General features: G+C 34.2%; 1 non-coding gene across 1 annotated transcript; it reads left to right on the top strand.

Annotated features, from left to right (window-relative positions):
• Positions 1 to 6,203: 6,203 nt before the first annotated feature.
• Positions 6,204 to 6,310, top strand: LOC131593828 (small nucleolar RNA R71). The gene has a single exon (XR_009281206.1). It is a non-coding gene; the product is annotated as a small nucleolar RNA R71 (small nucleolar RNA).
• The last annotated feature ends 16,656 nt before the right edge of the window (positions 6,311 to 22,966 follow it).

Genomic DNA, 22,966 nt, shown 5'->3' on the forward strand with positions numbered 1-22,966 from the left:
GATAAACATATGGCAGAAGTATTATCATAGAAGATAGGAATGTTACTCTCATATATTTGATAATCTTCTAGCTGACTCTTCATCCAGAGCATTTGTGTGCTACAACCAGCAGCAGCAACATATTCTGCTTCTGTTGTTGAGAGGGCAATGGTAGCTTGCTTCTTACTGTACCAGGAGATTAGGTGACTTCCAAGAAATTGACAACTTCCAGAAGTACTCTTCCTTTCAATTCTATCTCCAGCATAGTCAGCATTAAAAAATCCTACTAAGTTGTATTCTTTAGATCTTCTGTAGACTAAACCAACATTAGTAGTACCTTTCAGATACCTCAGAATTCTCTTAACAGCAGTTAAGTGAGATTCTCTAGGATCTGATTGGAATCTAGCGCACAAACAAACGCTGAATAAAATGTCAGGTCTAGAAGCAGTTAAATATAGAAGAGATCCAATCATACCTCTGTACAACTTCTGATCTACCTTCTTACTTACCTCATCCTTACCTAGGACACACGTTGGATGCATAGGAGTTTTGGCTTCTTTGCTTTCAGAAAGATTAAACTTCTTCAGAAGTTCTTTCACATACTTCGTTTGATGAACATATGTTCCATCAGAAGTTTGATTGATTTGAATCCCAAGAAAATACTTGAGGTCACCCATCATACTCATTTCAAATTCAGCCTGCATAGACTTAGCAAACTCCTTTCCAAGTGTAGCATTAGATGTTCCAAAAATAATATCATCAACATAAATTTGACAAATTAAAATGTCCTTCTTAGATGTTTTACAGAAGAGAGTCGTATCCACTTGTCCTCTAGTGAAACCATTGTTCAGAAGGAAAGAACTTAATCTTTCATACCAAGCTCTAGGAGCTTGCTTCAACCCATACAATGATTTCTTTAGTTTGAAAACATGTTCTGGAGACTTGGAGTCTTCAAAACCAGGAGGTTGGTGGACATAGACTTCCTCATCTATATAGCCATTTAAGAAGGCACTCTTAACATCCATCTGATACAGAGTGATGTTATGTTGAGTGGCAAAAGAAATTAATAAGCGAATAGATTCTAACCTGGTCACTGGTGCAAAGGTTTCTGTATAGTCAATACCTTCTTGCTGACTATAACCCTGAACCACCAGTCTGGCTTTGTTTCTTACCACTTCTCCTTTCTCACTTAGCTTGTTTCTGAAAACCCACTTTGTACCAATGATGTTGAATCCTTTTGGTCTAGGAACAAGATCCCATACATCATTCCTTGTAAACTGATTTAGTTCTTCTTGCATGGCAATTATCCAGTCTGGATCTTCTAGAGCTTGATCAACAGAAGTTGGCTCGATCAAAGAAACAAGAGTTAATTGACATTCTGCATTGTTCTTAAGGAATACTCTTGTTCTGATAGGATCATCTTTCTTTCCAAGAATCACATCTTCTGAGTGAGATGAGGTGAGTCTAAAAGATCTTCTGACTGTTGGCTCTTCAGAAATTCTGAGATTCTCTAAAGATGCAGCAACTTGATCTTCTGATCCTTTGCTTCTGAGATTTTCAGCTTCTGAAACTTTGCTTCTTGGTTCTTCAGCTTCTGATATATCAATATCTATATCTGTAAAATTCTCAAACTGCTTTGGCTTTTCAAGACCAAGCTTATCATCAAATCTAATATTGATTGATTCTTCTACAACCAATGTTTCAGTATTGTATACTCTGTAGCCTTTAGAGCGTTCAGAATATCCAAGAAGGAAACATTTTTGTGCCTTAGAATCAAACTTACCAAGATGATCTTAAGTATTCAGAATGAAACAAACACATCCAAAAGGATGAAAATATGAAATGTTGGGTTTTCTGTTCTTCCACAATTCATAAGGAGTCTTATTTAGAATAGGTCTTATAGAGATTCTATTCTGAATATAACATGCAGTATTTATTGCTTCTTCCCAGAAGTGCTTAGCCATATTGGTTTCATTGATCATGGTTCTGGCCATTTCTTGTAGAGTCCTATTCTTTCGCTCTACAACTCCATTTTGCTGTGGAGTTCTAGTGCAAGAGAAATCATGGGCAATACCATTTTCTTTGAAGAACTCCTCAAAGAATCTGTTCTCAAATTCACCACCATGATCACTTCTGACCTTTATGATTTTGCACTCCTTCTCAGATTGAATTTGAGTGCAGAATTCAAAGAACACTGAATGAGACTCATCCTTGTGTTTTAAGAACTTTACCCATGTCCAGCGGCTATAATCATCTACGATGACTAATCCATATTTCTTCCCTCTGACAGATGCTGTTTTGACTGGTCCAAACAGATCATTGTGCAGAAGTTCTAACGGCCTAGAGGAAGAGACAACATTCTTAGATTTGAATGCAGGTTTGGAGAACTTGCCCTTTTGACATGCTTCACAAAGAGCATCTGATTTGTATTTCAGATTTGGGAGTCCTCTGACTAGATTTAGTTTGTTAATCTGAGAAATCTTTCTCAAACTAGCATGTCCTAATCTTCTGTGTCATACCCATTGCTCTTCAGAAACAGACATAAGGCAAGTCACCTTCTGCTTCTCAAGATCAGAAAGATCAATCTTATAAATGTTGTTCTTTCTCTTGCCTGTAAACAGGATTGAGCCATCCTTCTGACTTACAGCCTTGCAAGACTTTTGATTGAAGATTATGTCATGACCATTGTCACTTAATTGACTTATGGACAATAAGTTATGTGCTAATCCTTCTACAAGAAGTACATTAGTTATGGAAGGAGAGTTACCAATACTTATGGTTCCAGAGCCAATTATCTTGCCCTTCTGATCTCCTCCAAACTTGACTTCTCCACCAGACTTAAGCACCAGGTCTTGGAACATAGACCTTCATCCCGTCATGTGTCACGAGCACCCAGAGTCCAAGTACCATGACATTTTGTGCTTTGTCTTCTTTGCTGCTAAGGATATCTACAACAGAAATTATCTTCTCCTTAGGTACCCAATACTTCTTGGGTCCTTTCTTGTTAGTTTTCCTCAAGTTCTGATTGAACTTGGGTTTAGCATAATAAACAACAGGAGGAACAGCATGATATTCTTTAGGTTTGGCAGCATGATATTTTCTAGGTTGTGTCACATGCTTCTTAGTGTGTGTAGCATGAAAGCTTTTGGCATGTGAAGTGAGCCTAATATCATGTGAGTGGCCATATTTGAACTGATCATACAATGGCTTCTATGTGATTTTCATATCATCAACCGGTTCAAATTTGTGTGGGGTATCACCCTCATAGCCAACGCCAATCCTTTTGTTTCCAGAAACACCATATATCATAGAAGCAAGATGACTTCTGCCAATACTTCTAGATAAAAACTTTCTGAAGCTCGAGTCATATTCTTTCAGAATATGATTGAGGCTAGGAATGGATTTTTCTGATTCAGAAGGAGATTCAATATCTTTGGATAATTTTAAAACTTTTTCCTTCAGTTCAGAATTTTCCACTTCCAGCTTCTTAGTTTCAGAATCAAATAGCTTTTTCAGCTTTTTGTATTTGATACTAAGATGAGCCTTGAGTTCCAAAAGTTCAGTTAAACTGGAAACTAACTCTTCTCTAGATAGTTCAGAAAATACCTCTTCAGAATCTGATTCTGATGTAGATTCTGATCCATCATCCACTGTGGCCATCAGTGCAAGGTTTGCCTGCTCGCCTTCAGAGTCTGATTCTGATTCTGATTCTGAATCATCCCATGTTGCCATAAGACCTTTCTTCTTATGAAACTTCTTCTTGGGATTCTCCTTCTGAAGTTTTGGACATTCATTCTTGAAGTGTCCAGGCTCATTGCACTCATAACAAATGACCTTCTTCTTGTCAGATCTTCTGCCTCCAGAAGATTTTCCTATTTCAGGCTTCTTTGAACTTCTGAAGCTCTTGAACTTCCTTTGCTTGCTCTTTCAGAGTTGGTTTACCCTTCTGGAGATCATGAACAGTTCATCTTCTTCTTCTGATTCTGATTCTTCAGCATATACTTCTTCAGCATATACTTCTTCAGCCTGAAAAGCGTTAGTGCATTTTTTATAATTAGATTTTAATGCAATAGAATTACCTTTCTTCTGAGGTTCATTAGCATCCAGCTCAATTTCATGACTCCTCAGAGCACTGATCAATTCTTCAAGAGAGACTTCATTCAGATTCTTGGCAATTTTGAAAGCAGTCACCATAGGACCCCATCTTATTGGCAAACTTCTGATGATCTTCTTAACATGATCAGCCCTTGTGTATCCTTTGTCAAGGACTCTTAATCCAGCAGTTAGCGTTTGAAATCTTGAGAACATCTTCTCAATATTTTCATCATCCTCCATCTTGAAGGCTTCATATTTCTGGATCAAAGCAAGAGCTTTAGTCTCCTTGACTTGGACATTTCCCTCATGAGTCATTTTCAATGATTCATATATGTCATAGGCAGTTTCCCTGTTAGATATCTTCTCATATTCAACATGAGAGATAGCATTCAGCAAAACAGTCCTACACTTTTGATGATTTTTGAATTGCTTCTTTTGATCATCATTCATCTCTTGTCTTGTAAGCTTTACACCACTAGCTTTCACTAGATGTTTGTAACCATCCATCAGAAGATCCCATAAGTCACCATCTAGACCAAGAAAGTAACTTTCAAGTTTATCTTTCCAATATTCAAAGTTTTCACCATCAAATACTGGTGGTCTAGTATAACCATTGTTACCATTTCCATTATGTTGCTCAGCAGAGCCAGATGTAGATGTATTCGTTGGTTCTTCACCAGCCATCTTGACTTAAGCATTTTTCTCTTCCTGAATCTTTTCTAAACAAGGTTAAGTGCTTGCACCTTAGAACCGGCGCTCTGATGCCAATTGAAGGATAGAAAAACACTTAGAAAGGGGGGGTTTGAATAAGTGTAGCTTTAAAACTTGTAAGATAAAAACAATTTGCACAATGATTTTTATCCTGGTTCGTTGTTAACTAAACTACTCCAGTCCACCCCCTTGGAGTGATTTACCTCACCTGAGGATTTAATCCACTAATCACACAAGATTACAATGGTTTTCCACTTAGATAACCTCTAAGTCTTCTAGAGTATTCTGATCACAACCTGATCACTCTAGGAACAAACTACTTAGATACCCTCTAAGACTTTCTAGAGTATACTGATCACAACCTGATCACTCTAGTTCTTACAAATTAATGTAAAAAAAAATTTATAAGAGTTACAACGCTTCTTAATAAGCTATTATCACAACTGTGATTTTTCTCTTAAGTTTAAGCTTAATCTCACTAAGATATTACAACAGCAATGTAGTGAGGTTGAAGATGAAGTTTGAGAGCTTTTTGAATTTGACAGTGTTTATGTAAGTTTGCGCAAAGTGTTGTATTCAGCTTCTCTTCAGAACTTCTATTTATAGGCGTTTGAAAAGATGACCGTTGGGAGCATTTAATGCATTGCATGATCCGTACACCATTGCATTTAATGTTTCACTCTTTTGTCAATTACCTCGAGCCTTGCTTTCGCTGTGTCTACTGACGTTGCCTTTAATAGCTTCTAATGTTCCTTTTGTCAGTCAGCGTAGCCTGCCATCTTGTACTTGCTTCTGATCTGATGTTTGTGTAAACAACGTTTGAATATCATCAGAGTAAAATAGCTTGGTGCAGAGCATCTTCTTGTCTTCTGACCTTGAAGTGCTTCTGAGCGTGATACCATGAGAACTTCAGTGCTTCTGCTTCTGATCTCAAGTTCTTCTGATGCTTCCATAGACCATGTTCTGATTCTGCTTGACCATCTTCTGATGTCTTGCCAGACCATGTTCTGATGTTGCATGCTGAACCTTCTGAGTCAGTGCTTCTTGCGGTGATTTTGTGCATACTCTTTATATGATTCCTGAAATGGAAACTGCATAGAATTAGAGTACCACATTATCTCATACAAAATTCATATACATTGTTATCATCAAAACTAAGAATATTGATCAGAACAAATCTTGTTCTAACACTTATCTCGTACATCCCATTCTTCGTTGAAGATTTCTCTCCAGAAGTTTTCTCTAATTGAGCTCTCTCGCTTCCCCATTGATAATGGTTTTGAGCCATGCTTTCGATAAGTGTGTAAGCATCAGCATATACTTTATCCATCAGTGCGCCACCTGCGGCGGCGTCAATTGTAAGTCTCGTATTGTAGAGGAGACCATTGTAGAAGGTATGGATGATTAACCATTGTTCTAAACCGTGATGCGGACAAAGTCTAAGCATGTCTTTGTATCTTCCCCACGCTTCGAATAAAGACTCGTTGTCTTTTTGTCTAAACCCATTGATCTGGGCTCTTAGCATGGTGGTCTTGCTAGGTGGAAAATAACGCGCCAGGAAGACTTTCTTACATTCATTCCAGGTCGTGACAGAATTGGCGGGTAAATTGGTTTTCCGTCGCATTTCCAGAAAATTGGTTTTGTTGTACAGCTGACAACAATGATGGTTTTAGCTCGAAATTGTTCGCCTCAATAGCAGGAGCAGCAATGCTATTGTGAGGTTCAGCTTGCGAAGGAATAGCGTAAGATTTGAGAGGACGCGTTTGTTCTCCCATGGTTGATTCTTCGACAGGTTCAGAAGTAGGAGTAGGAACAAGAGTGCGAGTACTTCGTAATCGACGTGATACAGTGATAGAACACTCCGGTTCGGGAATTGGCAGCACTAAGTCTTCACTTCGAGAGCGAGTACTTGGCATGCACAAAGGGAATTAGAAAAATTGTTGCCTTAGTCTCTACAACGTAACAGTTAATTACGATTATCGACTAAATTAGTCCCCGGCAACGGCGCCAAAAACTTGATCGCGACAATGGGGTATGTCTATGATTATGACTACAAGTGCACAGTCTATGACGTAGTTTTAAAAGATATCGAACCCACAGGGACTAAAAATCGACCTAATGTAGTTAATGCTACTACGTAAATCTAAGGCTAATATTCGATTGATTATCGATCGGTACGGGGTTTGAGAAGAAATATGGTTTGAGAAGAAATATTGTTAAATATAATTAAATTAAATCTAGAATAATAATGTCGGTATGCAATGGTCAGACTTCGGGGATCTAGTAAGCCATCAATGTGGATCGTAATTTAAAATCACTTTTCTGTAGAAATCATTAGTTTAAAAACCCTCCTCTTACACTCTCGTGTTTATTGATTATGATTTCACTATTAAACCTAAGTGAGTGCTCTCGCTGTATCAATTAAAGTTCAAAGTGATTTTTGAAAACCAAAGAAAACTAATTACCCTTAAAGCGCTCTCGCTGTATTTAAGGTTAATGCCTAATTTCTAGGATCCAGTTAAAATCTCAAACTCTCGTTTTTATTGATCCTAACTTCTATTTGTTTTTAACTCTCGTTACAAAACAGTTTAATTACGCGTTTAGAAATATCAGCCAGACAAATAAATTCAATTAATAAACTACATCGACAGTGTTACTTGATTCCCTCGGTTATGTGACCTTACATACCGATAAAAATAAATTAGTCGGACATTGTTTTAATAAACGGAACAGGATAGATATAATAGATATAAAATGATCCGGACATAATTTGATAAATTAACATAAACCGTGAATAATAATATATGCTAATAAATAAACCTGAATTAAATTGCAGACTGGAAAATTGTATCTTGCAGCACTGATTCTTGAATCTGGTACTTGAATTAAATTCTAAAATTAAATCTAATGCTGAGAATTGAAACTAAATCTGAAGCTAGAAAAGAAATTGAATTGCAATAGTATTTCCGGTGTGGAAATCTATTGCAGAAAAAACGGTTTTGGGAAGAAGACTTGAACATGCTGGAAGTAGTTGCAGAGAAAAGGAATTTGACGGTAGTAGGTTAAAATTGTGTAACCCTTTTCACTAATTCTTGAAGGGTTTATATAGAGCTCTCAATTCTTGAATTTCGTAGCTGTTCCTGGTCTTTCGGCAGAGAAAATGGAGGAAACAGAAAAATTGCGCTTCTTCTGGGCTTGAGTGTGTGACTTACGTCACACACATATTCAAGGGGGGTGCCGAACGGCTGGAAGGGGGGTGCGCCGACCGGCGTGAGGCTTGGTGCGCCATCCGTCTGGGCTGCCTCGGTCTGGGCCTTTGGCTTGCCTTGTTTTGTCGCTATTCGCACCTCCTCTCTTTCTTGCACCTTTTTATCTTTTTTAACTTCAATTTTAATACTTTTTCTTCCTTTTCTCACATGAACCAATAATTATTCAATTACCTGAAATACAACGAAATACCGGCATAACACAAAATAATATAATAAAATCGAAATAAAATAGAATAATAATGCATGTAAATTAAGCTAAATATACGATACGTTTTTGCGTTATCACTGCACCTCCTCAGAACTTGGCTGAAATTCTTCTGGCTTTAGAGAATTCAGAAGATGAAATCCCTTCTCCTGTGTTTGCTGAAGATGCTTCTGAATCAGAAGCTGATGCTGGGAATCAAGGTGCTGAAACTCAAGATGTTGAGAATCATCCTGCTATGCAACCTCCTCTTAAGGAAAATCAAGCTGATGTTCTCATGGTCGATGATGCTGCTGTGACTCCTCTTCTGGACAATAGCTTTGATGCTTCTTCTGCTGGACCTTCTGTGCTGGTAACCACCATGAAGGCTCTTCAACAGAATCAAGCTGATCTTGCTTCTCGTATGGACAAGCATGAGGAAACTCACAATGAGTTCAGATCTTTTATGAAGACACGGACAGAAAGCACTGCTGAGATTCCAAACCTTCTGGCCAAGATAGCTTCTAAGCTAGGCTAGTCGTAGTGTGTCTTAGTCTTAGATGTTTTCTTGTTTCTTGCATCTGTTTCTTGCATCTGTTTCTTGCATCTGCTTCTATCCCTTTTGTATTTATGATATATTTTGTTAATCAATGAAATATTATCTTCTTCACTTTATGTTGTTTTATCATCTGAATCTTTTTAATGCTTTTTGATGTTATGACAAAAAGGGGGAGAAACATGATAATTGATTTGGTTTATTATATCAGTTGCTGGGATTAAGCCTCAACATTCCAAACATTATTTGCAAGTTCTATGTCTTTGAGATTTTTTGCAGGATTGAAGATATTCTGAAAAAGCTCAACATGAGAAGCAAATACATGGGGAAAAGCAATTCTATAAAGAAGCATGTTCTTGGAAAATTGAAGCAAGCTTAGTGTTGTGAAGCTTCAAGATCAGAAGCAAGAAGAATGTTCTGATATTCTCGTGGCAGAATATGCTCTGATACATTTTCTTCTCTCATATGCTCTGATACATGCTACTTATTAGGAATCTATCAAGAATGCTTTGATACATGCTATTCATTAAGATTGCTCTGATACATTCTTGATTCTGATTTTTTTTGTCTAGTATGTTCTGAAACATTTCAGGATGTAAAGATGCTCTGATAATGCTCTGATACATTCAAGAATGTTCTGATTCAATCAAGCATGCTATGACAACAAAGAAGAAATTCAAAGCTCTGAAGCTGTCCTATGGAAGCAAGAAGCAAAAGCTCTGAATGTTCTGAAGTTCTAAGCAAAGTGAATGTCTCTGCTGAAATGAAAAATACTCAGGGAAGTCTTTTATTTATAAATTCTTCTAGTATTTATTTCAGGGGGAGATTGTTAATCTCAGGGGGAGACATATTCACACACTCTGATTATATGCTTATGCTATAACTGTGTAATTGTCTTTTGTCATCTGATATTCTGATTGCAAATTCATATCAATTATGTATGTTTTTGTCATCATCAAAAAGGGGGAGATTGTTAGAACAAGATTTGTCCTGATCAATATTCTTGTTTTGATGATAACAATGAATATGAATTTTGTATAAGACAATGTGATACTCTAATCCTTTACATTTTCCATTTCAGGATATATATATAAAGAGTGTGCACAATTCAGCGCAAGAAGCACTGACTCAGAAGGTTCAAGATTGCAACATCAGAACATGCTCTCGCAAGACATCAGAAGATGGTCAAGAAGAATCAGAACATGGTCTATGAAGCATTAGAATAACATGAGATCAGAAGCAGAAGCACTGAAGTTCTTATGGTATCACGCTCAAGCACATCAAAGTCTGAAGACAAGAAGATGCTCTGCACCAAGCTATTTGACTCTGATTATTCAAACGTTGTATCTACAAACATCATATCAGAAGCAAGTACAAGATGACAGGCTACGCTGACTGACAAAAGGAACGTTAGAAGCTACAAAAGGCAAAGTCAGTAAAAGCAACAAAAGCAAGGCTCGAGGTAGTTGACAAAAGTGTGAAACATTAAATGCAGAGCTGTATGGAACACACAATGCATTAAATGCTCCCAACGGTCATCTTCTCAAAACGCCTATAAATATGAAGTTCTGATTAGAAGCAAAAAAGAACAACTCTTGCAAAATACTGAAACGCAGCTGAATTCATTACTTACAAACTTCATCTTTAACCTCACAACTATTGTAATATTTAGTGAGTGTTAAGCTTAGAACTTAAGAGAAATATCACAGTTGTGATTATAGCTTTCTAAGAAGCATTTCAATACTCTTGTTAACATTTATTTTACATTGATTGTAAAAGGTTCCTAGAGTGATCAGTGAGATCAGTAGACTCTAGAAGACTTAGAATTTGTCTAAGTGGTGTATTCCTAGAGTGACCAAGTTGTGATCAGTATGCTCTGAAGACTTAGAGGGTATCTAAGTGGAAAACCATTGTAATCAAGATTGATTAGTAGATTAAATCCTCAGTTGAGGTAAATCACTCTAAGGGGGTGGACTGGAGCAGTTTCGCTAACAACGAACCAGGATAAAAATAATTGTGTTAATTGTTTTTATCTTAAGAGTTTTTAAAGTCACACTCATTCAAACCCCCCCTTTCTAAGTGTTTTTCTATCCTTCACTGGGTGCCATTTTCTCAAACAATCGAACCCAAATGGCCAACACCGTGGTCATTGACTTCTGTAAAGATTTTGACGTGCAAACAAAGTTCGTGTCTGTAGTGCATCCTCAGGTCAATGAAAAGCTAATTATGCAAACAAAATAATCCTCAAAGGACTTAAAAAAAAGCTAGACAATGCCAAAGTTCTATGTGCGGAATTGCTGCACGAGATATTATGGTCGTACCACACTACGCCTCAGTCCACCACCAGGGAAACTCCATTTTCCAAGGTTTTTGGGGCCGACGCAATACTGCCCATAGAAACCAAGACATCGTCATAGAGGCGGGCCTATTTCAATGAGGAAGCAAACGAGATAGGATTGAATTATATAGCGGATCTGATCAATGATATGCGAGAAGCCGCCCACGTCGGAGAATTTTCTGCCTAGCACAGGGTTGCTAAGAGGTAAAAATCCAAGTTAAGGTCGAGGGAGATGCGAGAAAGTGACCTAGCCTTTAAGGAAGTCATCATTCCTGCAAAATAGGGAAAGCTACAACACAATTGGGAAGGACCGTATTTCATTTGCCAAAAGCATCCCACGGGGCGTACATGTTGCAAGAACTTGAAGGACCACGTATACCCAGGACTTGGAACGCACTCCCGTCTTTGATATTATTATAGCTAAAGTTATTATAATGTTCATGTAAACATTGTACATGTTTAATACTTGACAGTCTTTCAAATGTTTAGTCGGGGATCCCTTCTTTGAAACATTTTGCTCATTGGACTTCATAACAAAGATCCTTGTCGCCCTTGAGGCAATCACATAGTTGGATTTCCACAAGAAAGAACTTGTCGCCTATCTAGGCAACATGAATATGATGGAATTCATAACGAAGATCCTTGCCTCCCCTCGAGGCAATCATATAGCTGGAGTTCCACAGGAAAGTTCTTGCCTCCTATCAAGGCAATATGAATATGTTGGACTTCATAACGAAGATCCTTGTTGCCCCTCAAAGCAATCACATACTTGGATTTTCACGGGAAAGTCCTTTCCGCAGGTCCGGCCCTAGGGGTAGGCAAACAAGGCCACCGCCTAGGGCCTCACTTTTTAAAACAGAGTACTAGTTTAATTTGGCCTCACTTTTTAAGACAGAGTACTACTTTAATTTGCATAGTATGTATATAATATATCATTACTTTGTCTAGTTACTACTTTATGTTTATATATCATACAAGAGTGTATTGCAATTTGGGATCACGCGGCTGTTTTACATTATGGCTAGTTACTACTACTTATTAATTATAATGTTTATATCATTATTTTAATCAATAGTATAATATCAAAAATAAAAGGAAAGTCTATAACAAAACAAATAATTAGAAATTTAAAAATAAAGAAAAACAAATGAGCATTACATTTTTTTATCTATAGATTTTTAATGAGCACAACAAATAATTAAATAAATAAAAATATTTTTAATATTGGTTAATATATTTACACAATTATAATAATTTTATTAAAAAAATTGTAATTTATAAAAACATAAATAAATTGTGGACTTTTAATATTTTCACTAGATTTTTATAAAATATAATATCTTATCTTCTTTTTTATTAATATAAAGAAAAATTTATCATAAAAAAAAATTTACCATCAAATAAATGAAATATATTTAATTTAAACTATTTTTAATAAATTTATGTTAGATAGATCTAAAAATAATATTTAAATAAAAAACTAATAATTTTATTAAATTAACATTAACGTTAAAACGATTTTAGTTAATTTGCCTCGGGCCTCCAAATGTGTTGGGCCGGCCCCGCCTTTCCGCATATCAAGGCGATATGAATATGCTGGACTTTACAACGAATATCCTTGCTACATATCAAGGCAATATGGATATGCTAGACTTCATAACGAAGATCCTTGCCGCCCCTTGAGGTAGTCACGTAGTTGGATTTTAACAGAAAAGTCCTTGTCGCCCCTCGAGGCAACCTCATAGCTGAATTTTTACAAGAAAGTTCTTGCCGCCCCATGACGCAATCACATAGCTGATTTTCACATGAAAATCCTTGCCGCCTATCATACTCCAACTTTTGACCCTAAGATCCCACTTCATTTGTATTGGATCTAAAAATATTTGATCATTATCATCATCATTCATCTCATCTAAAGATCATTCATACATCATTACTAACCTCAGGAACAAGAGATATGTGTTTTGTTTGTTTGCTTCTTTTACAAGGTAGGCATATTGGATCAAGGAGCTCGAGTAATCAGGGTTTTATGACTCTAAAAGTGACTCAAGATTCTCATATAATCAATTTATTCCCTTCATCAATATTCAAGTCCAAGTGTGCCTCAATTCAAGATCACCAACTTTCAAATTCATCTGATGCACCAAATTAGGGTTTTGACCTAATTCATTGAAATATTGACTTTTTGACCAATGCATGATCTAATGGTTTGGAACATGATTCAAAGTTCGCATATGTTTCCTCATATCCCCCTCATGTGATTCAATTGGCTAGAGGATTTTGATTCATTGATATTGGAAAAATTGCAATTCATCTATAAAAAAAGTCAACTATTCAAGGATCAAGTTTGACTTTTCAATTTTTTTGTCAACCATGGACTCCTAAGGTCAAGGATCATGAAAATGTGGTTGATGGAACCATTTGATCAAGTGAAATTGAGAAATTTGAGGTTACTTGCAAAAAATGCAAAAATGGAGAATTTGAAAATTTCACAAAGTCCAAAAAGTTCATGTTCAAATAGGCAACTTTGCATGCTTGTAACTTTTTCCTCAAGGTCTCTACTAAAAAATGATGCATCATACTTAAACATTATAGAAGGAATGAACCAAAAATATCATAAATCCATTCCATTGTAAGCTTAAAGTCATGACTTTCAAAGTTGTGAAAATCTCAACACTTAGAAAATTTTCTAAGTACCAAAACAACTTATTTTTTCCAAAGTTCATGGCCATTTATCTCCATGATCCAAATTAAATCTCTTCAAGCTCCAAACATAAAAGTTATAGAGGGTGATCTTATGTTTCCAAAATGTCCATTAGCATGAATTTCTCATACTTGAGCTAGGAGAATCAAATTAAAGAAGATGGCACCATGAAGTTGTTCTTGAGGTCCATTTTCATGTTCCAACCAAGTTGTAAATCTATCCATACTTGCAAGATCTTTGTGTTACATGTCATATTGCTTCTAAATCTCAACTTGATCAGTGATTTACACAAATCTTTGATGCATTACCCAAGTGATTATGGCATTGTTCAAAAATCCATTCCATTTTAAGCTTAAAGTCATGACTTCCATTTTGGTAAGGAAGCTTTAATCACAAACCACTTTGTATTGAGCCCATACTTTGTTACCTCTGATCACACTTCATCAACAAGCTCAGAAGCAACATTTGAAGCCTCCCTATTGTCTCTAAAGTTACTCAAACTATGCATTAGAACCACCATGTTTCATGTAACTCCATATTTGAATTTAAACCAAAATCCAACTTAACCATTTCATTCTAGATCAACTCCCAATCCCCTAACTTTCCCTATACATATAGGACCTTACAACACCTCAAAACACACCTTGAAACACCTCCAAACCTCAGAATCATCTTGCTCCAAATTTCATATTTTTCAAAGTGGTTAAAATATGAAAATTGGAATTACTTTGATCAAACACTTTCCATCTCATTTCTCCATCCAAACACCTTATCTATATCATATACAACTTGTCAAAAGACTAGTAACACACCTGTAACAGCTTGAACACCATAATCACAACCTCACTTTTCCACATTGCACTTTGGCTTGGTTAGAATGATTCATACACTTTAAAAGCAACCTAAGCATTGCAACATGTTCCTGGTACATCATTGAAGCTGTAAGGATCAACAAACTACTTCTGGAAGTGCCCCAACACCAAGAACCATTTCTTACTTTAGAGGTAAACATTGATTTCTCAGACTCATAGTTAGAAGCATCATTTTGATCATTTCTCGATTCTATTATTTTTGTTATAATGTGAGGGAAAAAAGCCCTCTGGTTTTGGGGCATTGATTGTTCATGATTGTCATTTAATTTTATTTTAAAGTTTTAGGGTTCTTGAGCTTTTTTGAGAAATTCATGTGATACAGTGAGAATTAATTTGTGATCTGCACATTTCTGGAATCTTTGATAAATTTAAGCAAGTTAGCTCTTTACACTTTTTCATTTGATTGAGAATAGAGAGATCTCTATTTTTGGGCTCGAGGTTAAAAATGACCATGGTGTTTGTGCCAAAATTTGAATTCAGGTGATGTTTTAAAATATAATTGAATGGGATTATTTTGATACACGAATGTATCACCACCCCAGTGGTAGAGAGTGTGTGCTTGTTACCCTTAGGTCTGGGGTTTGAATCCCTCTCGCCCCAAATCTTTTGTGTTATTTTAATTTTTTAGCATTTTGTACTTATTTTCTATTTTGATTGAATGAAAGCATGTTACTAACACCAAATGCGCGTTGGCCCAGTGGTAATGTTTTGAGTTGTTAACCCTGAGGTCAGAGGTTCAACACTCCTTGACCCTCACTTAGTTTTTACCACTTGTTTATTTTTTTTCTTTTTCTCTCCATTTTAATTCCCTTTTAAATCTTTCACTATTTCCTTTTGATTTTATTTTTCTTTATCAAACCTTGAATATTTATTTCTCTTCAACATAAAATCATAAAAATATTTATTTGTTTAGTACATTTAATATTTATATATTCATTTTAAAATATATTCAAAAATCATTAAAAACTTGCTTCTCTTTCTTAATTAATTTGTTTGATTTTATACTTTGTTTAAGTCAATTTTCTTTGATGTCTTGTTAATATTAATACCCTTTATACAAATTATACTTTGATTCTTTGTTTGTTATATACCATGAATTCATTCTTTTAAGTGATTAAAGCTTGATTAAATATGAGCTTCACTTTGAAAACCCTAATTGTTGTAAACCCTAATCCATGTATTCATCTTGACTTGAAATTAATGTCATGCCTTGATGTTTACACTTGTTTATACCATATTAATCCTTTAGGTTTCTCATTTAATCTTGCCATGTTCCTTCTGATTAACCTTGTATGCTTATGTGTGATTACCATGAGTAATTTTTGTCTTGATCTCACCATGTTCACATGCTTGATACATCTTGGTATGATCTCATTTGCTTGTTGATCATCCATACTTGTTGTCTGATGTTTATACCTTGTTTAGATCACATGTTTATATGTGTGTTGGTCCATATATTTTCACTATGATGTTTATATACTTTGTATAGGTTAACTCATCTTGTCTTGTTTAGGTACTTGTTTACCATGATGCCATGATTAACATTGCTTTGTCTTGCTGTATATTATTATCACTTTATACTTGAAATGTCCATACTTATCTATAAGATTACATATACACATGTTCACATGTTCATGCACATTTATATCCATATATACTTAATGTGATTATGATCTTGATGCTTGACTTTGTTGAGGTATGTCTCATTTTCGTACTAGTTATAATACTTGTATGCTTACCTTAAGTTTATTTGTGAATATATTGACATCTTTATTTAACACTTGTTTATCTTTGAGTCACATTGATGATTCTTTTAGGGCTTCCCCTTTGATATTACCATAGCCATATGATGGGTTAACTTTGTTTATACTTGATCTATACTTTGACATTGATCATGATACATATACCATATCGCATACATATTACTTGAGATACTTTACCTTGATGCTTTCTAGAGATGCTTATGCTTGCTTGATTCTCCTTGATATTGCTTGTGTCACCAATCCAAAAGAATGAGATAGTATTGACTAAAATTGTCAAGGTACTCGCATCTTTTCTTTTACTTACCTTTGATTTGTAACTTTAAAACTTAGCACCCAAACCCTTGCTTTGTATTTCTAAAACTTAGAATTTCAAAAACCTTGTTTTGCATTTCTAAACTTAGCCATTTTAAACATTGCTTTGTATTTCTAAGACTTAGCATTTAAAAAACCCTTGCTTTGCATTTCTAAAGCTTAGCCATTTTAAACCTTTTCTAAAAATTAGCATTTAAAAAATCTTGCTTTGCATTTCTAAAGCTTAGCCATTTTAAACATGCTTTTTAATTCTAAAACCTAGCATTTCAAACTCTTGCTTTGCATTTCTAAAGTTTATCCCCTATTAAAACTTGCTCTGCACTTCTAAAGCTTAGCAATTCAAAAATATGCTTTGTATTTCTAAAACTTAGCGCCCAAAAATATTTTGCCACTTTGACCTTTTTGCTTTTAAGGGGAACTACAAATGCTCTGACTTCCCTATTGCAGAAAAGGGGTATTTAGGCACAAGATGCGATGTTTTGCTGAGCATAATAAAACTCTTTTCTCACCACCCCGTTATTTTTCACAAACAAGCATGACAATAATAAACTTTAATATGCATATTTCAAAGAGGTTCCTATAGAGTACTATAGATACATAGTGTGCTAATACCTTCCCTTTGTATAACCAACCCCCAAACCTAAGAACTCTGTTTTGTTTAGTAGTTTGTTTTAAAAACTTCTTTGGGTTTTACTTCGTTTTTTTCCATTTCCTTTGGAAACAATAAAGCGTGATGGCGACTTTCACTAAATTACGAATTAAGTCAATCAATGGCTTAGTCTCCAATTTTCACTGTTACACTGCCTCTCAAGGCAATACATGAGCAATAGACGACTCTTTTCGCCCCCATAGGCGACTTGAACAAAGTTCATTTAAATGACTCGCCTAAAGGACTTGGAGTTTCCTCGGGCAGGATTAAGGCATACAAATTACACCTAATGGGTGCGACATATATCAAGCTCCATAGATTTAGTGTCAAGTCTTTCTAGATGGCTCGATGGAAGTCCTGCCTAAAAGATCAACGTCTCGTCTAAGGGACTCAATGCATCCTCAGCCGAATTAAGTAAATGCAATCTCTGAAGGACTTAACGTCATCAGAGCTGATAAAAGCTCTCGCATGAGGGACCTAGTATCTCCTCGGACGAGAATTAAGTCTAATGAGCGCGATCTATGTCAAGCCCCGGAGACTTAGTTTTAAGCCTTGCTAGAGGGCTCGATGCAAGTCCCGCATAAAAGATTAACGATCAGCTTGAGGGACTCACCGTTCCCGGCCGAACTACCTAATATAGTTTTGAAGAACTCAACACCTCATCGAGCAAGGCGCATGGCCGTCTAGAAAGTCTGAATTCGTATAGGCCAACAATAGCCTCATAAGGGAAAACGTTCGTCCTCAGAATATTCTCATTAATCGAAGGTAAAAAAAACAATTAACCCTCTAGCGAATGATTCGTGTCCGAGGAACTGTGTAGTGTTATATTTTGCACACAGCCTTGCCAAGAGCGATAGCTCGCGACCGCCCTAGAAAAAGGCACGAGGTGAGGTCGTCTGAAACGAGATATCGCTTCGCCCCTGTGTTTTCATCGCCCATGGAGAGAGGAAACGTGGAATAAGACGTGTCTTTGATAGTGAAAAAGTCAAGATAACTACTGACCTAAATATTCCTTGGGAATAAGAATTCAACTGTCCACCTTTTGACTAGGTGGACGACAACCTTTTCCAAAAGAGTCCTAGAAATCCAGAATTCCTATAAATACACCATCTCTCACAAAGATAAGAGACAACTCTCTAATAACACTTACTTATATCTAATATTCATGTAATCAACCTATTACGATCTTTAAATCTCTACTTTTATAGGAAAAACACGCAGACACCAGTACTATTTTTAGACAGAACATCCTTCAAACAATACCTAAATACCTAAATGTATTAGTTATTTCGAGACCATACAATATTGGTGAGTTCTTCATAAGGAACCATCTTCAAAAATGGTCCATGGTGTACTGGTATTTAAAATGATTATAAAATCTTACAACATTAGATGACACTATTTTTCTCATTTTTATTGATAAAGTAGTGATTTTATTTGGAGTTAAAGATAATCCATATTAAAAATAGTTTGTTTGTAAATTGTAATATTATATTAGTCTTTAAAATTGTGACAACAGAAGACTCTCACAAAAAAGTATGGGAATAACAATAGAGAAGATGGTACTAGTACTGTTGATGATGGAAACAAATGAGAAATGAGAATCATATATCGTGAAACGTGGACATACTGTACATAAGAAACATGTTCATCAGGTTTTCAGGTTATGGCAGGTGTGTCACCAATTTACAAATCATACAATTGCAAGTACCGTGGTAGTTCATCATTTTCTCCGCCAGATTAATTAGTGACCTCAACACCATTTTTCTATGTATAAAAAACACCTTATTCAGTAAACTACAGTAAATACTATAATTGGAGTTACAAAACTATTATAGGTAATAGTGCACAAACAGTACTATTAGTACTTTTGTAGAAATGGAAAATAGTAACAAAAAAACCCTACTTTTCAAGCTTCGCTCTCCTGTTTCTTTCTCTCTTTATCAACAGTACTTGAACAGTACAAGTAGTTGAGACTTTTATTTATGATGAATGAAATTTATAAAAGGGTCTATCTCAGTTTCAGAAAGAAAGGTGAGTGTTTATTTATCATTCAAAGGAAGGAGAAGAAAAATTATGATATATTTGGTTGGAAACAGTGGCTTTGCCAGATTTGTTTGGATATGAGATGAGATCTTCAATAATTTTCTCTTGTTCTCTGATTCTCATGAAGATATATATTAACTACACTTCCACCTTCTCTACACAGTTTCTCTTCTGTGATTTCTGCTTTTGATTATTGATTAACTTTTTCCTGTTTTTTTTTGTTACTGTTTCTGGTTTCAGTTTCTCATTTAGTTGTTTTATTGGTATATATAATGATAATAACTTCCCTACACTCAGATATTCTGATTCATAATCCCTCAATGTCATCTGGTTTTTTCTGTGATGTTTTTTCTTAGTTGAAGCTTTTGGATTTTAGGTTGACTTTGAGGATCTTTGATTCATGAGAACTATGGAAAGTAAGTTGAAGATATAGTTTTTTTTTTTAAAATTTATTTGCATGATTTTGAAGCTTTATAAATATTGGAAAATTTTTTGTGTATGTGAAAACCTTGTAAGGCCTACTAGGGTTAGGGTTCATGTCAAGAATTTGTTTCTCAAATAATTTAGGGTTAGGCCTTGGAAGTGTTCAACATGTTAAGAATCTCACAGAAAAAATTCAAATTCCTTAGTTCAACAAACATTGGGAAAAATCAGGTAAATTTATCTTATGTGTTAGATCTGCATGCCAGATATTCATATTTAGTGTTCATAATTCTAACAAAACTCCTGTTCTTGAACTTTCTTGTCAAAGCAGTTCAAAACTTTTGGTTGATTTGAATTGATATAATCACGAGAAATAGTTTAAGAGAGCTCTCTTCAGTCCACTCATGGAAAGGAAAAGGTTTTGAATTTGCTGCTGACTCATTCATTCAAACAGAATAGAAAAAGGCATGATGAATATGCTATATTTTGAATGTGTGAATGATGCAGGAGCTAAATTTCATCTTTCTCTCTGTCTTTGCTTGGACTGAAGGGAGCTCCCTTTTACTGTTTCTATTTATTCCATTTTCTTCTCATACTTTTTTTTTTATTATAAGCACTCTTTTTCCTCTTATATCATCTATCTTCTCAGAATTTGTTACAACAGATTGGTAAATTTCTATGAAGTGTTCTAACTTAAGAAGAAGAAGCTGGATATGCGGATGTTACTATGTGCATGTGCAAACTGCAATCACAAGAGATCTGAACCGGGTCCATTTTTTTCTTCTTCCATGAATAGGAATATATACACAAGTAGGGTTTAAATTATGTCTTCCTCAAAAGTGATGTTATGTTTATGGTACTTACTCTTGCTACTATCAGAGTATCACATGATTTTTCAGACATATAAGATTCTTTTATGTGCTCTATTCCAAATGGAGTATTTACTATATATTAATTAATTTTATTTATAGTAAGGTAATCATAATTTCTGTACCTATATATATTTCTTGATAATAATTTATACATTTTTACTTTATAGAATGTGGCAATCTTGCAAATTGGTAATTTGAACTTGTTAGAGCAACCCAATGAGAATATTTTTGTTTTATAACCATGGTATTAGGCAAGGAAATTCAACAAAACCCTTAACCTGAGAGCTTGATGGAAAGGTAATTGAATAAAGGTGTAGTACTAACTACTAAGTACTAGTTCTGCACCCTTTAATATTAAAATATTTAAAGATAATGATAAAGTTATTGATAAAATCTTTTTAAATTTAAGTCTAGTCTAATTCAGTCTTAGAATTATTTTTTTAGCAAGGATTTGATTAATCAAGACTACGGTAGTCAATCCCAATTACAAAAGGAGGGAAAATTAATTTGTATTAATTGCTTTGTATTTTTGGAATTGTTTTCGTTTAAAAGTATTTTCTATAATGATATTCTTTTGATGTAAGACTTATAACATGCAATTTTCACATTTAGAATTGATCATATTCTTTTAATGTAACAACTTATATAACGTACAATTTTCACAATTAGAATTGAAGTGTACTAGGAAGATACTAAAGTTCCATATTGGTTGGAGATAGAGCACTGAAAGAGTATATATAGAGGGGACACTCCTCGTTCCACATTGGTTGGAGATAGAACATTGAAAAAGTATATATAGAGGGACACTCCTCACTTTACCAATTAGTTTTTAGGTCAAACTCTAATATGGTATTAGAGTCTATTGATCGGACTATGGACCGCCCACCGTTAATATCCACGCATCAAGTTCAAAAGAAGAGTGCACCGTTAATATCGATGCACCAAGTCCAAATGAAGAGTGCTGGACGTGAGGGGTTGAAGATAGAACATTGAAAGAGTATATATATAAAAACAAATAAAATATTAAAAAATGTTAAAAAATTGATATATATATATATATATATATATATATATATATATATATATATATATATATATATATATATATATATATATATATATATATATATATATATATATATATATATATATATATATATATAAACAAATAAAATATTAAAAAATGTTAAAAAATTGATAGGATTCTAATCCTTTAATTGATAGGATTCTAATCCTTTATATATTTAGATTTAAAAAATATAAATAAATAATATATACGCATAATATTCACTTTATTAATTAAATATAAAATTATGAATTTATTAGTATCACATTTAAGATTATTATATATAAAATGTGTTTAAATACACTTTTTAATCTTATTTAACAAATCACTAGTTAATATCTTGATTTAATCCTTTATTTTCATATTTTTTTTAACCATAAACTGTGATGATTTATTTTATTGAAATGACATAAAAATTTCTTTATAGCAAATCATATCGGTGAATTTATAATATAAAATATGAGTAAGTTTGTTATAAATTAAAAATAAATAATTTTAACTATATACATTTGTAAAATGTTATTTATATAAAATTTATTGAAAATTGTTAAAAAGAATTATTTTTTAAATAAATTAAACCATAAGTATTATAAATTATTTAGGTGAGTATATAATATAAATTATGAGTCAGCTTGTTCTAAATTAAAAATAAATAATTTTAACTATATATTTTTGTAAAAAGGTTTTTTATATAAAATTTATTGAAAAATGTTAGAAAGACTCATTTCTTATGAATTAAAAAATAATTTTAAAATTTAATATATTTATCATTAGGGACTTTAATGTAATGAAAATTATAATTTTTTAAAAAGAAACATCTCTTTAAAATATTTTTTATAAGTTAATCAGAATAGATTTTTATTTCAAATATTTTTGAAATTTTATCACCCTTTTAGAAGTAATTTAAATTAATTAATTTATTTATAAATAAATTATAACAAAAAGATAAGCGTTCAAATTTAAAACTACAATTAAATTTATAGTAATTTTTTTAATAGAAAGTAGTGTTATTTTACTTGTTTAGCTTGGGAATTAGAACCATGCAAATGATTTGCCCTCTCACTGAATGAAAGTATAGTGAAGTTATTTGTGAAAATTGAGTGGCTATGTCTCTGTACTCACAGAGTGAA

Source organism: Vicia villosa, linkage group LG3 (assembly GCF_029867415.1).
Source record: "Vicia villosa cultivar HV-30 ecotype Madison, WI linkage group LG3, Vvil1.0, whole genome shotgun sequence".
Taxonomy (NCBI): Eukaryota; Viridiplantae; Streptophyta; class Magnoliopsida; order Fabales; family Fabaceae; genus Vicia; species Vicia villosa.